Source organism: Peromyscus eremicus, chromosome X, assembly GCF_949786415.1.
Source record: "Peromyscus eremicus chromosome X, PerEre_H2_v1, whole genome shotgun sequence".
Classification (NCBI taxonomy): domain Eukaryota; kingdom Metazoa; phylum Chordata; class Mammalia; order Rodentia; family Cricetidae; genus Peromyscus; species Peromyscus eremicus.
The window spans coordinates 108,625,595-108,642,298 of NC_081439.1; positions in this window are offsets into that span (position 1 = coordinate 108,625,595).

Sequence of the window (16,704 nt, forward strand, 5' to 3'; positions counted from 1 at the left end):
CTGGTCTACAGAGCAAGATCCAGGACAGTCACCAAAACTACACAGAGAAACCTTGTCTCAAACCCCCCCACCAAAAGAAAGAAAACAAATAACCAATTTTTAAAGTGGTGTACAGAAAACTAAGAAAAGAGTTCTCAAAAGATGAAATACAAATACATGAAAAACACATAAATAAATGTTCAACATCCTTAGCCATCTGGTAAACATAAATTAAAACTACTTTGAGATTTTAATTACCCCAGTCGGAATGGCCAAAATCAGTAAAACAAATAATACCATGTGCTGACAAGGATTCAGGAAAGAGAGAACACTTACTCATTGCTTGTAGGAGTGTGAACTGGTATAGCCACTATGGAAATCAGTGTGGCAGTTCCTCTGGAAGCTAGGAATAGATCTATCTCAAGATCCAGCTATGCCACTCAGGCATATACCCAAAGGACTCTAGATTCTACCTCAGAGAATTACTCATTCATGCATTCATGTTCATTACTGTTCTAGTCATAATATCCTGAAAATGGAAACAGCCTAAATGTCTATCAATTGGTGAATGAATAATGAAAATGTGGTACAATAAGACAATGAAATATTATTCAGCTGTTAAGAAAAAATAAATCATAAAATTTTCAGGTGAATGGATGGAGCTAGAAAAAATCCTGAGCGAGGTAATCCAGACCCAAAAGACAAATGTTTTGTATTTTATCTTATATTTGGATGTTATGTGTGATACAATCTGAAAAACCACAAAGGTTAGGTACCTAGTAAGGGACCAAAGGGCAGGAGAGGCTCTTTGTAGGAATGGAAAATAGAATATAGTATTGTGGAGATACAAATGGAAAACTGGAATAGTAGCGAGTTTAAATGGGTACTGCGTGGGAGAAGAGAGTAAAAAAGAGAAGACAGAGAGGTCCAACTAACAACTAACATTAAAGCCTTGCGAACCAAAGGGAAACCTACTAATATAGAAGACATCCCAATGGAATCACCATATAATGGAGGAGACAATGCCACCAAGTAAAACATCTACTGCTAAGAATGGGTTACATCTTGTTGAGTCATTGGCCAAAGATATCCTGTGGAATGCCCTAAACATCACAGGCTATTGCCAAGGCTACTGGTTGTTCTACAAAGCCTGATGGTGAGGCCCTATTGTTAAAGACAACGTTTACTTATGTTAGTGAACACAGAGAAGTTGAGCTGGTGCCCAACTAGCAGTTTCACTTCTATTATTGGCTAGCACTCACAGAGCTAAAGGACACTCTGCATGCTACCAGAAGAGAAAGGTAATTATCAACATCACCCAGGTACAAGCTCCATGATCTGCAACAGGGATCTGTCTGCAAGATATGCTAGTCCAATCATGGCACAAATGTTATGGAAATAACCAACCACTTTTTGGTTGGATTTAAGGCCCACTCCATAAAGTAGAATCCATATCTGACACTTCTAAAGAGGCGAAGAACCTGAGAGTAGATAGGGCATGGGCCTAGGGAAATACCCAATACTATTATTCTGCTAAAGGAACATAGCAAAAATGACATATTGCTCTACACATAGATCACCCAAACCTCATCAGAGAAGAGTCTTCTTGCAGTAGATGGGAATTAATACTGAGACTGACAACTGGACAATGTGCAAAGAGTAAGAGATTTTGGAACACTCAATCCTAGATAGAATGTCTTCATCAAACCCCTCAAGGCTCAGGGTTCTATACAAAAGAGAAATTGGAAAGACTGTAAGAGCTAGAAGTGATGCATGACTCTAAGAAAGTAGTGTCTTTCAGACACAAGACTTAGGTACTCATGAGCCCTTGGGGACTGTGGCAGCACTCATAAGACCAGTATAGGTTCATGCCAGATAGAGCCTCAGCACTTCAAGAGGGAATTAGACAAGGAGTGCCACCCCTAACCACGAAGCTATTTGCAATTGATACCCACTAGCATAGGAAAAATCTGTTTTCACCAATGGTGTGTCATTGGGTTTGGCAACCATATCCCAGGTTCTATGCCAGTAGTAAATGGTCCACACAGGTCGGCTCCACAGGGGTTTTGTTTTTATTGTGTATGTATGTGGGGGGTCACATGTGAGCATGTAGACTTTTTGCTTTGACTTTTCTTTTTATTGAGTTTCTGTTTGTTTTGATTTTCAGGTTTTTTTACTTCTTTCTTTTATTATTATTAAGAAATTTTCTATTCATTTTACATACCAACCACAGATCCCTGTCTCCCCCTTCCTCCCGCCCCCAGCCTTCCCCCACAATTCACCCCCCATTCTCACCTCTTCCAAGGCAAGGTCTCCATTGGGGAGTCAGCAGAGCCTGGCACATTCTACTGAGACAGATCCAAGCCTCTCCCCTCTGCACCAAGGCTGCACAAGGTGTCCCACCATAGGCACTGGGCTCCAAGAATCCCACTCATGCACCGGGGATGGATCCTGATCCCACTGCCTGGGGCACCCCTAAAGAGTTAAGCTAAACAACTGTCTCACCTATCCAGAGGGCCTAGTCTAGTCCCATGGGGGCTCCTCAGCTATTGGTTCACAGTTCATGGCTGGCCATCTCTGTAAGTTTTCCATCATGATCTTGATGTCCCTTGCTCATAGAATCCCTCCTCTCTCTCATTGTTTGGGCTCCTGGAGCTTGGCCTGGCACCCAGCTGTGGATCTCTGCATCTGCCTTCATCAGTTACTGGATGAAAGCTTTATGATGACAGTTAGGGTATTCACTAATCAGATTACCTGAGGAGGCCAGTTCAGGCACCCTCTCAACTATTGCTAGTAGTCTAAGGTGGGGTCAACCTTGCAGACTCCTGGGAACTTCCCTAGCATCCTGTTTTGTAAGGGTTTTTTATTAGGTTTTTATTTGTTTTGATTTCTATTTTTGTAGGGGTTTCTTTCTGATAAAGAAAGAGAGACCATAAAGTTGGGTAGGGAGCTGGGGAGGATATGGGAGGAGTTGGGGGAGGAGAAATTGTGATCAAAATATATTGTATGAAAAAATTAATACAAAAGAAAAAATCAGAAGGAAAGTGACTGAAAAAGATGCCTGGCATCAACCTCTAGCTTCCATACACATGTGCACGCACATTTGTGGACACCCATGGGTGTGCACACACACACAAATGTACATAATGTACACACAAATAAATGAAAACGAATAAATACATTTTGAAAGATGCTGGGTCACTTCTGATTTTTCAGAGATCTCTGACCTGGAGGTTCCCCAGTGTGCTACTTACTGAATGACAACATTCAGAAATGTAAGAACTCCATTCCTTTCTTCTCTCACGTAGATGTTCCTTGTTCTCCCTTTCTTTGTGGCTCCAGTACCACAGATTTTAAAGGTCTTACACTGTGAGGGGCTTTCCCATGTTCCACACACAAACTGTCAATATAGCACTAAAATAAAACTTGTTTCATGTTTCTGCCACTTCATTGTCAATTCTTTTCCTTTGATAAGGCCTAATACACCAGCCAAGTCACTACAAAGGGAAATTATACTGGCTAGGCTTTCTACCCTAGAGCACTAGTTCTCTACTAAAGGTGGGATAACAATACATCCTAGCAGATCAGTAGCCAGACTTTAAAACGGAGGGGGAAGAAACAGGCTGCTGAGTGAATGTGTACTTATTAGGAATAGCTTCCTGGAAGAGTTTAAAGATAGCCAAGCAGAGAAACGGAAAGAGAAATAAAAAGATGAAGCTAGAGGAAACAGCCCAAACCACTTATAAATGAGGTGTTTTTAAACTAAAATTCTTAAAGGACTTCATAGAATTAGGTTCCCTATGATGAGCCAAATACTCAAAGCCAGTTTCTACCAAATGGATCCACAGCTAAGAAGTGTCTCAAAGGTGTTTTTCATTCTCCCAGTGGTCACTGGAGTATGAATGCTGCGTATGAAAGTGATTGTAGGCAAGCAATGTGTGAATCATGGTACAAAACAGCTTGATGACCCACTTTGTCCCTAGGTCTAAATAACCCTGAGGAGAAATAACCTTTATAAAATAGAGAGGAGAGATTATGTCCCACCATGGCGTCTCAAACACAAAAGAAATGGTTGTAAATATTCTGTGATTTCACTGGCAACAGCAGTTGCTCTCAAGAAAATAAAACTATCTTTCTCCTGCTATCATAGGCTTTGCAAAGCTATCCCACTGCCCTGATCAGGCTATTCTCCCTAAAACAAAGTAACTTTTAATAAAGCAGGTTGGTGGCAAGGAGAACCTGATATGATCGCACACCTGTTATAATAGGATTTAATTCTGCTTCAGATGTGCTAGTTTTAATAAAAAAAGGATTGAGCAAATCAAAAATAAATTACATTGAAAGGTCAGGCTTATTGCTTGTACAGTTATGTTAACTCCCCCACCGACACTTTTAGAGACTGTATTTATGAGACCTTTTGATTTGGTGAGGCAAGGTATAAAATACATCTACAATTTCCCTATTATTTGCACCAGTATTTCATTCTCAAGTGTCAATTCCAAGCACTTAAGTATGGCATTCTTTAACAGGAGTAAATCTAAAAAGTATGAGTTGCTTACAGAATGCTGCTACTCAATATATTAATAAAACAAGCCTTTCTATCCAGTGAAAAGTTAGGAAAAATTTCCTTCCAGAGTTTATACAGCATGATAATTCACTTTATTACACATGGAACATTTATTAAGAATATGTCAGTTACCCCTTTAACACAATATCACCTCATCCAGCAGGAGAGACTGCTTAATTTCCTAATCAGGGATGAATAGACTAATGACCCATGAAGGGTTATTTTCCTGGTTATTTCTACTGGGACATTCAAGTGTGTATAGGGTTTTGGTATTGTGCTGAGCTTCAACTTAACTAGAAGCATTACCATAAGGTGAGTCAAATATCCTTCCTCACTCCTAAATTAGTTTCAAAGTCTATTCAAAAAAACCATAGTTGACTGGAAAAGCTCTCTTCTTTTACCACCAAATTAGTAACTGTGGTCCAATGCCAAAGACACAAAAAGGACATAAAACAACTGTAGTGTAGCAGAACTTAGAGGAGGAGAATAGGATAAAATTCCAAATCTAGATCCCTACTGCCCTTGATGACCTCGGAAAATGACACAGTAGCTCTGTGACTTCATGCAGAGTAACATAGTCTGTAAGGAAAGCTAGGGAGATTCAGAGAGAGTGGTCACAGTGACATACTTAGAAAAAGGCTAGATACCTGAACTTCTGGGAATGACTGAGAGAAACCAGGCTGCCCCTCAGTAACAATGGACACATATGTCTGTCTATTTCACATGCCTGTGAAAGCCACATGTGCCTTCTGTATATACTGAGAGCAGCCCAGCAGCAAAAGTTACTAGGTAAAAGCAAGTCTAACCAGTATAAAACCAGGGGCATCTCCCAACCCCCAACAGACATCTAGTCACCTGACTCACAGGCAGAAGGGAAAAGGATGGAGAAGGATCTCCTAGTTCTTCCACTCAGCCATCTAGACTGCAGCATGCTAAGGAATTTTCTTTGAGCTAGATTAGATTGCAACTCTTAATGGACTAAAGTTTAGTCACTGAAAAGAACCAGGAGGTTACAAATTTGAAAAACAACTCAACAAAGCAAATATTAAATCAATATCTGGGAAGCATGAAACATTTATATACTAATGCCCCTCTTCAGTGAACCATTTATGAATTGCCCTAGGGAGGAAAGGTGCCTCCAGAGAGGATGTAGAAGTACAGTGGTTATTCTTCATGCCCTTCATGTCACAGATTACAAGCCTGTATAAATATTAGGGCCTTACATCACTACTCCTGAGTTTGTCAGTCCTGGATTTATGAGTGCCTATGACAAAATGCAGTCCCACATAAGAAATGACAAAATGGACTTTCTGTGGCTCAGTTGCCACTTGCAGAATTGGAGGAAATCTAGCCCCATCTAAATCGTTTCTGGTTCAAGTCATAGTGGAGACTAGATGAGGATGGATCCTTGGGTTGTTTTGCAACTCCTGCCTTAGACCTTATTTCCACATCATCTCTGAATGCTAGATCTGGACCACACTCTTCAAAAACAATACACTGTTGATCTTCAAAGAAGTTACTGCTGTTTTCTGCAACAGCAATGGTGCTGGACATGCCATCACCACCACTGCCACAGTTCTCTTCTGTCTTAATACTCTTAGTCTTCAATAGAAATACTACACCAGAATGTGCCAGTACAGTCCAGTACTCCATGCCCTCCCACTCCCTTGGACTCTGACATTTGTCCCAAAAGTATATGACTGAAACCTGTATCCCGCAATGCACCTAATGATATCTCTCTCTCCCTCTCTCTCTCTCTCTCACTCTCACTCTCTCTTTCTCTCTCTGAATATGCTAACATTATCCTTGCACAAAGTTGGTGGTCCCCATTTCTCTTTATTACCAGAGTGATCTACAATGATTAGACATTTACTGCATCTTGTAACATCAAGCACTTCGTTACTGTTGTAGTAATACATGCAATCATCAAAATTAACCTATTAGGTAATCCCTGGTAAGAATTCATTATGCCTGGAAAAAAACAAAAACAAAAAGTAACAATGCCTTAAACAACATAAGAATTTCACTTCCTCTCTTATTTTAGTAGAACTGGTAAGATACCCCACTGTGTCACAGACCTCTATTTCAGTTTCCCTGTCCCCTCCCTGTCAGAGCCTTCTACTACACTCCCATTGCTAGCTCATAGTCCTAGTTGGCTGGCTATCCATTATGCTCTCATTATCATAGAATGAGGAAATACCATCATTCATTCTTAGGTTGCTCTTGTTTGATTTTTGTTTGGGGGAACTTGTTTTGTTTTTGAAATAGGATCTCACTCTAGTCCTGACAACCCTATAGTTTACTACAAAGTGGAGCTGGTGCCAAACTTATAGAAAACTTCTGACCTCATCCTCCTGAGTTCTGTGATTACAGACAAAAGATAACATGGTACTGATAATTTGTTTGCAGAAGTTTTGTCACATTGGTCACACACAATAACAAAACTGGCTGGGAAATGTAGTCTTTAACATAGCTGGAAATACGTTATTGGTGGGAAAATAGGCATGAGTTCATCTCTCAACCTTCATTAGACAGGCAGTGATTACAGAGACAAACACCTGTACTGTCAACGTTCAGAGAATAAGAGAATATGGAGTTCTCAGCTTGAAATAGGACATCCACATCACACCCTCTTCCTCCAAGGCTCAAAAATCGTCTCAGAAGAGGGGGGAGAAAAGCTGTAAGAGTCAAAGGGAGTAGACATCTTCAGTGAAACAATATTTGCCAAACATGAACTCACAGCTGCTGGGACTGCATGAACAAGATTTGTACAAGATCAAGCCAGCCGAACTCCCAGCATATATAGGAGAGGGGTTCATGAAGTCCCAGCCCTATTTGAGGAGCTATTGGCAATGGATGGCTGCTGAGGAAGGGAGAATCAATTTTCTAGAGGAATGTAGTCCCTGAAAAAACTACCCATGATCCAGTTCCCATGCATGTATAGGTAACACCAAGTGGGTCAAATGAATATCAAAAAAAAAAGAAAAGAAAAAAGAGAGAGCCTGTTACATTGGTAGGGGAAACTGGGTGGGGTGCGGGAGAAATCAGGGCTGGGACTTGGGGTAGATATAATCAAAACATATTATACACATGTACAAATATTAAATATTTTTAAAGATGAATGGAGTGGCCTACCTGACTCAGAGCAAGCACCAACACGTGAACAAACTCAACTTAAACCAGTTGATTCACAGGCTCGTGCATAATAAATGCTTTATGTTCAAGTCTCCAAGTTTTTACCAGCAATGTTAACTACTATGCTACCATATCTACTAACAGCCTTTCTGTGTAGCTGCTAGCATCCTCCTCACTTTGCAACAAACTGAGCTTCTTAGTGCCTAAAGCCACACAGCTGATTGGTTGATACAGGAAAAGCTGGGATTCTAAATAAATGATTGTAGTACTACTCTAATGGGGAAGTAACTACCTCCTTATTCCCCAGTGGCCAAATGCTAAATGTTCAACAACTAGCTCTCAGGAGGAAAATCTACTGGTGTGCAATGCTTGTTAATTCCATGGTGTAAATAGTCTTATCATGGCCAATCTCATGCTTATAATTGATATCACTGAATACTTGCACTAGCATACTATTATACATATTTCTATCAAAAGAAAAACAGGAGCATATATATGCATAAAGTCAAATAATTAGGCAATGGTGGTTTTGAGTATTTGTTACAATTGTTTTTTATGCAATTTAACCATGTTTACATAATTTTGTTATATGTATGGTATATATGTATGTGTACATGTATACACATATGAGTACAAGTACATATGCTTATGGCCAGAGGTCACTGTCAAGTATCTTCCTCTATTTTTTTTTTTTTTTGGTTTTTTGAGACAGGGTTTCTCTGTGTAGCTTTGCGCCTTTCCTGGATCTCGCTTTGTAGACCAGGCTGGCCTTGAACTCACAAAGATCTGCCTGCCTCTGCCTCCCAAGTGCTGGGATTAAAGGCGTGCGCCACCACCGCCCGGCTGTATCTTCCTCTATTAATCTCCACCTTTTTGTGAGCCAGAGTATCTCAGTGAACCTGGAACTTTGCCATTTTGGACTAGAAAGCCCCCAGCATTCCCGTCTCTATCCTCCTCCCCAAACTGAGGCTACAGATGTATGTTGCTATGGCCAGCTTTTAAGTAAGTGCTAAGGAAACTTACTTAGTCCTCATGTTTGTACAACAAGGATTTCACTCACTGAGCCATCTCCCTAGCCCCAACTTAGTTGCATTTAAAAACTGGTTAGTAAATTTTCCAGAAAACTTAACATTTAACTCTCATGAGCTACTATGACATAGCCGTAGAACGCTCTTGGCTAAGAGTCATAGTGATTTGTTAAGCAAACTCTCTGCTTCCTGTAAACCAACACCTAGCTGCCCATATCTCCACCCTTCCAGACATGTGTGAGTTAGCTGAATATTCATAGCTTTGCTTAAACTCTGAGATCTCTATCTGCATGTCAGCATTTCTTTAACATCTCTACACATTTGGCCTAGAATACTATTTTCAGTAATTGAATCTATATTTACTCCAGACTATGTGAAGTCCTTATTTCCTTAATTTAGCATTCTGAGGTCATCTCATTTGCTTTCTAGCCTTAGGTTTTCCCTTCCTACCTTTGGCGGATCCAGCATTTAGGCAAAAGATCCATTTTCTCTTTTTTACCATACCTCACCTTTCTGATAGCAAGTCGAAAATCCTCTCTTCACGTGGAACAATTCTAATAATTTGTCCTACCACCCATCCCCAACCCCAAGGCCTTCCATGTGATATCTGGACATCTAACAGAGAAGCGAGTGTTAAGAGAATAAAGGGGATGGGTGCCACCTTTACTGCCTATATTTTACCCCTGGCTTTATTAACACACCACAGTAGTGTTAATTCTCTGCTAGTTCATCTGGAAGGCAGAGGTTTTAGTTTGTGCTCTATGTATTCTTATCACCATGCTACCCTGAACACATAGTAAGTGGACTCTGAAACCTTCTGGGGGCCTGGAGATATAACTCAGTTCTACAATGCTTGCCTAACATGCACAAAGATCTAAATTTGATCTCTAACATCACATAAACTTGAGGTGCTGGCAAAAACCTGTAATCCCAGCACTTGTGAGGTGGAGGCAGGAGGATAAGCAATTCAAGGTTAATTCTGGCTATAGAGTGAGTCAGAAGCCAACCTGGGATACATGAGACCATGTATCAATTTTTTTTATTGAAAGCTTTTGGCACTATATGTGGGCATTGCTTTATACCTTTCTGAACTGGTTTACATACATCTACTCACTGGGTCTAGCAAAAACCCCAGTGAGGTAAGAAATAAAGATTTATTTCATTGTTCCAATGATAAGCCAGGGCACAGGGAAGAGTGACTTACTCCAGACCATTCAGTTCTACTGTAACAGAGCCAGTACTGAGATGATCCCTGCCTGATTTCCTAGGTCCTTCTGCTGTTTCTCTGTGTGGCCACAGATTATGTGCAACTTTGTCATTTTCAGAACTCTTTCCTTAAGCTTTAATAAATGATCATGCTTGCTTTGACTTTAAATGATATTATGCCTCCAGTGGCACAGCACTGACTTTAATATAGTTTGAGGTAGCTGAAGTTGAGCCTAGTGAATTTTTAATTAGGTATCAATCAAATTGAGAGACTAGTAATAAAGCATCATTTTCTAGTAAAGTCAGCAACATGGTAAATGATTTTATTGGTAAACCACGGGCTTTCTTTACATATTTATTATTATTATGTCAATACAGGTTTCCTCTATGTGTGTATGTATAGCAGTTGACAATATCAGCCACATTATTAGTTTGGTTTCCTCTGCTTGGTTAGCTTTTCAGTTGGGATAAGTGAAGTCTGCATTCCCTGTCTCAGCACTTTTGAAGAAGTGCTGGGAACAGTAAAACTTATATTAACTTGTATCCAAGTAATGAGCCTTCTGTTAATTGAAAAATTTCTGTACTTGGCTCTTGTGGAAAAAGAAGCAATTGTCTAAAGATAGACTGACAAACACTTTCCCCCAGAAGCATCTGGTGCTACTCTACCCAGTCCAATTTTCTCTGTTACCTATTTCTGTGGGAAGCTCTAGATAGTAGTGGACAATCACACCTTGATCCTTGCAAAGGGCCCAGCTCTCTACTGGATGCTGTTGGATTTGAAAGGAGGCAGAAAGAAACTAGTTATCTGTGAAGTGATTCATATAAATAACTCTTGAAAAAAGGAAACAACCAAGAAATTGATGGATGTGGTGGTATGGGGAGCGTGATCGCCTGGGGGACAGGAATGAGGTAGAAGCAACCTTATACTTTTGTATGTGTAAAATATTTTATCAACTTTGGAATATAATCTTCTGAGCCTATATTAATTAAAAATTAATTGTTGTATTTAAATCACAAACACAACCTTTACATGATCTAGTAAATTTTCACAATGATGCTTTCACATTAGTGCTATCGCTATCCCTACTTTACAGACAGAAAACTAAGGTTCACTGAGTTTATAACACATATCCCTGTCATGAGATGAAGGTGCCAGAATCTGAACAAATGTCAGGTTCCTTCCTCCAAAACCGTGCTAGTTCTCCAGCTCCTGAAAGCAAGGGGAAAAACATCTATCTTCCTCTTTCTTTTCTTTTCATTTCTTTTCTTTCTTTTTCTTTCCTTTCCTTTCCTTTCTTTCTTAGAGGTCAGACTACATGCATACAACATGTTGAGCTTGAATATGGGATCCTCTCTTCTCCACCTCGCTAGGACTAGAATCACAAGTGTGTGCTACCATGTATGGCTTCATTCTTTTTTTCTTTTTTTTTTCAGAGCTGAGGACTGAACCCAGGGCCTTGCACATGCTAGGCAAGCACTCTACCACTGAGCTAAATCCCCAACCCCAAAATTATTTATTATTTTTCTTTTATGTACATTGGTGTGTTTTGCCTGCACACATATCTGTGAGAGTGTTGGATTTCCTGGAACTGGAATTACAGACAGTTGTGAGCTGCCATGTAGTCGCTGGGAATTGAACCCCTGTCCTCTGGAAGAGCAGTCAGTGCTCTTAACCACTAAGCCATCTCTCCAGCCCCTGTGGCTTCATTCTTAAGGATAATTTTGTTGGATAACTAAGAATTGAACCTGAAGTGCTCATTATGGTGTATCATTGATTCTAAGCAACACACTTTATTATCAGTGATTCATGAGACAACAGGATTTCTTTCACACAACAGCTTCTTGAAATCAATGGTGCCCATATAGTGCAGGAAAGCAAAAACACAAACAGCACAGGTAGCTATTAAGCAATATTAGGAAACATGAGAGAGGAATCTCCTCTTCTAGAAGAGTTGCTAGAGAAAGTTTGTTGCTAATTGGAATTAAATTTCAAAGACTGGGTGTTATTTATTCAATAAGGCTATACAATAAACTACCCCTAAAACTCAGTGGCTGAAAACAATGAGCATTTCTTCAAGTCTGTAGGTTAACTAGGATGTTAGGATCTTAGCTTGGCTTGCTCTTGGGCCTATGGGTAGCTTACAGGCCAAAGGATAATTATTGGCTAATCTCACTCCTGTCTGGAGATCAGGTAGCTTCTTGCTGTTCTAAAACAGACTAAGTTTGTATGAGGAATGGTGTGGCACTTTTTCTTGTGTTTCTTGAATAAATCCAGCTAGCTAGCATAAGCATGCTCTTCTGGATATGGACAAAGAACAAGAGAAAAGATCAAAGTGAGCCAAAGGAGACAAACATGGTAGCAGAATCAGGAGGATCACAAGTTTGAGACTATCATGATCTGCATAGCAAGCTCCAGGATGGCCAGGGCTCCATTAGTGAGACCCTACCCACCCCACCACACACACACTACAAAAGGATAAAAAATAAGGGTAAGCAGGAGGCAAAATAGGACAAAACATGTCAATGAGGAAGCCAATGCACTATTGATTGATGTAAAGAATTAGGGAAACTTAATGCAATCAATCATAGATGTAATTTTTGAGACACAAAGACTGAATAAAGGATGGCTTTGGTTGCTCGCTCAAGACATCTTGCACCCAGAGTGGCGTCAGATAAATGGACTCTGTGTATTTATATTGGGGCTTCTTTTTACACCAAGAAACACTGAATCAAGCAAAGGTCTGTGAGTTTATTTATGGATAATTTTCACAATTATGACATAGGGCCATTGCTTGAAACAAAGAAAGAACCTCTAATCTCACAAACTCTACCTCCTCCACCTTCCCCCAGAAGCTCCAGAGACTGATTCACAGGACCCTAAGTCTCTACCAAATGGAGTTGGGAAACAACTAAATGGCATTTATGAAACCAGCAACAGGCCTAGTCTATCTCTTTTCAGCTCCGCAGAGCAAAGCTAATAATTCATTCATCATTTTCTGATTTCCTCATTCTTTTCTCTAGATTGGATGCTATCTCTAACTCTTCTAATCACCCTCATCAGAAGTCTTCCTGAACTCCCTTTACATCTGGGAGCTGCTAACTCAAGATCATTTGTTTTACTACCAAAATTTGATTTTTGAAAACGCCCTAATCTTAAAGAATCTGGGTGTTCCATCCCAAAGCTCGACTTCCTTCTAGTGAGCCCATCACTTCCGCTTTACCATATTTCATTTCCTTTTTTTCTTTTTCTTTTTTCTAATCATTAAGAAATTTTCTATTCATTTTACATACCAACCACAGATTAGTGACTACCCTAATTGTCGTCGTAGAGCCTTCCTCCAGTAACTGATGGAAGCAGATGCAGAGATCCACAGCCAAACACCAGGCGGAGCTCCAGGAGTCCAGTCGAAGAGAGAGAAGAGGGATTCTATGAGCAAGGGCATCAAGATCATGATGGGGGAGTGGTTTGGACTTGCCTCTACTAAATTACCTCCCCATGGGAGTTTACCTTCTTGTAGGAGGGAATCGGGGGTGGGTTGGGAGGGAGAAGCTGGAGGGGCAGGAGGAGGGAAGAGGGGGATCTTTGATTGGTATGTAAAATGAATAAAAAATTTTCTTAATAAAAACAGAAATTTTCTATTCATTTTACATACCAACCACAGATCCCCCTCTCCTCCCTCCTCTTGCCCCCAACCCACCCCCATTCCCACCTCCTCCGAGGCAAGGCCTCCAATGAGAAGTCAGAAGAGCCTGGTACACTCAGTTGAGGCAGGTCCAAGCCCCTTCCCCTGCACCAAGGCTGTGAAAGGTGCCACACCATAGACACTGGGCTCCAAAAAGCCTGTTCACGCACTAGGGACAGATCCTGATCCCACTGCCAGGGGACCCCTTAAGCAGGTCAAGCTACACAACTGTCTTGCCTATGCAAAGGGCCTAGTCCAGTCCTATGGAGGCTCCCTAGCTATTGGTCCACAGCTCATGAGTTCCCACTAGTTTGGTTTGGTTGTCTCTGTAGGTTCCCCATTATAATCTTGACCCCCCTTGCTCACAGAGTCCCTCTTCTCTCTCTTCAACTGGACTCCTGGAGCTGGGCCTGGTGCTTGGCTGTGGATCTCTGTATCTGCTTCCATCAGTTACTGGAGAAAGGCTCTATGATGACAGTTAGGGTATTCACCGATCTGATTACTGGGGTAGGCCAGTTCAGGCACCCTCTCCACTATTGCTAGTAGTCTAAGCTGGGGTCATCCTTGGGGATTCCTGGGAACTTCCCTAGCACCCTGTTTCTCCCTATTGCCAAGAGGTCTCCCTCTATCATGGCATCTCTTTCCTTTCAGGGTGAGAATTTGTAGCAGAGGAATGTTTTTCCAATGGAGGTGGGGAGTGCATTGTCAATAAAGCAAAGAAAGAATAAATACACTGCTTTTATCTGAATTAGATTTAGGAATGAAAAGAGACCAATAAAAAATGGAACAAATAGATGATATTTACTATTAGAAATGATTTAAGATGGATTCTCAAAATAATGTGTGTTTAAAATGGCAAGAATGAGAGAAAATTGGTTTATTTTTTATTTTTTTCATTTTTATTTATTAAGAAATTTTCTACTCACTTCACATACCACCCATAGATCACCCCTCCTCCCTCCTCCCATCCCCCAGCCATCTCTCCCAAGCCACCCTGCATCCCCACATCTCCCAAATCGAGGTCTCCCATGGGGTATCAGCAGAGCCCGGCACACTGAGCCTAGGCTGGTCCAAGCCCCTTCCCACTGCACCAAGGCTGCACAAGGTGTCCCACCACTGGCATCGGATTCGCAGAAGCCTGCCCATGCACCAGGGTCAGATCCCGATCCCCCTGAAAATTGGTTTATGATGACCTAGTCTATGTTAAAAAGTACATGCAAGTCTTCACAAACAAATTATATTCTTTTACCACCCCTGATCCAGCCTAGTGAAGTTTGTTCATGCATTTGCACATAGGAGACACTGGTATCTAGCATAGTAACAACAGTTTGGAATTGTGGGAATTCTCTTCCTGAGAAAGTTACCTTTACTGACAATGGCACTATTTCTCGAGTTGAATTCCCTCCAAGGTCAACAACACTGACCTCTGCAGATGAACTTCAAAAGGGACACATGAACAACCTCTATCTGGTTTCCAATTTTTACCCTAATAAAGGCTACAAAGCTTTCTGGTCTGTAATATTGCTGGATAATTAGCCACCTCTGAGCTCCAAATCACACTGAGGATACCCACAGCACTGAGACTTTTTCTTTTGAAAACAAACGGGAAATCAATTTTAGTCAATTCAGTAGTTCCATTTTATGAAGTTAAGGTGCTCAATGTAAATTAATGTTTTACATGTATGCCTTTGATCAATAGGTGTAATTATTGATTGGAATCACACAAAGCAGAAAGCAAAGCAATCATTTCTGACACTGTAGGCTTTATGCCATGCAGATAAATCCTCAATACAAACGCCCTAAGCTAGAGCCTTGTGTGGCCCCCTCCCAATGTTACAAGTAAACTCTTGAAAAGAGGGTAAGCACATTCTTCCTCCTTCCCTTTGAAAACTGCCTCCAGATTTTTAACTGTAAGACAAAAGGAGACCACAGGCAAGGAAAAAGAGGTGTTGAGGAAGGAGACAATAGAACACATAAAATACAAAAGGGAAAGGAAGGTCACTGGTGGAGTGAAAGGGTATAAGGATAGGTCAGGGCAATGGGAAGAAGGGAGGCAAAGGGTCAGAAGAAAAAGCAAAACTAAGATAATGATGGTAATAATTATTATTACTATAAAGCTCTTTTTCTGCTCAAAATAATTTAAGGAATCCATAGAACAGAGTAAGGGGAGCAGATACTGACTAGCCAAGTGTTCCTAAAGTGACTAACATATTTCCTTGTGCTTAATAAGCATACTTCTGACAAAAAGTATAAACTATACCAAAAAAGAAAGAAAAGGACATTGCCTTTATGCAAAGCTAACCTGATTTCATTTAATTGCACAACACTAAAGTCTACTCCCCAATTAAGACAATTTTTCCATGAACTTTTATAAGCACCCCAAATTGTTATTGTTTGTGATTAAATCAAAGTACCCAAAGGTCTGTCTCCTCTTAAGCCCCAGAATCCATTCTTAGTCCCAGGCAAGATTTCCATCTTTCATGACCGCTGGCAAAGACTCGGTGAGCAGTTACCTATAGGCTAGGCACTAAACTGAGCATGTCACATGTATTACCTTACTGAAGCCTCCCAAAGCCCTGTGAAATAAGTAATAAAACCCTTGTTCTGACTCAGAAGCCTCTAGCTTTAAGATTTTCTATCAATTAAACAAAATCTATATTAATTGTACACATAGATTTTAAGATATAGATATATGTCAAATCAGAAGTGTTCACATTAGTACCAAGAAAATAAAGATATCCTCATTTTACAATGGAGTAAACAAGGCCAGCAGAGCTAAGAAACTAGTCTAATGTCACAAAGCTACTAAATGATGATGAAGATTTAATCACTGATGTCTCATTCTAATGTCCATAAACACTTTATTTCCTTTGTCACAGGTCTCAGATGCCTTGCTTGTCCCTGCCCAAGATGCTACTTGCTATTAAGTTTCATGGACTTCTCATCTCAAGTCCAGCTGCACAGGATGATTTGAACTACTCCATCCCCTCCTTCCAACAACCAATGATCATGTCATGAAATAAAGTAGGCTGAGACACAAAGGTCCACCATCACTGGTTTGAAGATGGAAGACCTAATACGTGCTGCAATCTCCACATCCAGCACC